The following is an 810-nucleotide window of genomic DNA, read 5'->3' as shown; positions in this document are numbered from 1 at the left end:
CTAGCATCACGTAAAGCAGCTAAAAATGTTTCAGGGAGACCCTTTAGTGTTAAAGGTCGAAAGACAATTTGTACTAGGCCAATATGCATATAATTATAATTACGTTTAAAAATATCAATATCATGCTTATTTAGGAGTTGAATAGTCTGTTCATCAGCATTTAAAGCAAGGGATTGTTCAGTTGTTTTAATAATTTGTTTATGTTTTATTTTATCAAAAAATCTGTATTCATAAATGATTTTTAATTCAACTTTTGGAATTGTCCATTTATTTAGTAAATCCATATCTTGAGGTAAATCTACCTCTTCGAATTTTGTATTTTTAGTACTAACTTCTCCCATATCCATAATTATAAAAGCCTTATATCTATGCTAAAAATCTTCACCCCACGTAACATGTTTACTATGAAAATTTACAGGCTCTGATACCATTAACAGGATCTCTTAGGCTGGGGTATGCCACTCAGCCTGCCAGACCATATAACAATATCGGATTAAGCCATAGTCGGAAGATCGAACCAAAGCACCAACCGAAATAGAAAAGAATCTTAAATAGTTTAATGACTGTATGGGCTCTTTGCTCTTTTACCCAAACATGGGGCCTGTCAGAGATTTAATACCCTTATGTTAAACCTATGTGTCTAGAAGTTCTAACATAAGAGATTTAATACCCAAAAATGGGGCCTGTCAGAGATTTAATACCCTTTGATACCATAAACAGGATCTCTTAGCCAGGGGTATGCCACTCAGCCTGCCAGATATGCCACTCAGCCTGCCAGACTATATAACAATATCGGATTAAGCCATAGTC

Source organism: Capsicum annuum, chromosome 3 (genome assembly GCF_002878395.1).
Source record: "Capsicum annuum cultivar UCD-10X-F1 chromosome 3, UCD10Xv1.1, whole genome shotgun sequence".
Classification (NCBI taxonomy): Eukaryota; Viridiplantae; Streptophyta; class Magnoliopsida; order Solanales; family Solanaceae; genus Capsicum; species Capsicum annuum.
The sequence above is the reverse complement of the archived record's forward strand: the minus strand, read 5'-3'. Positions refer to the sequence as shown.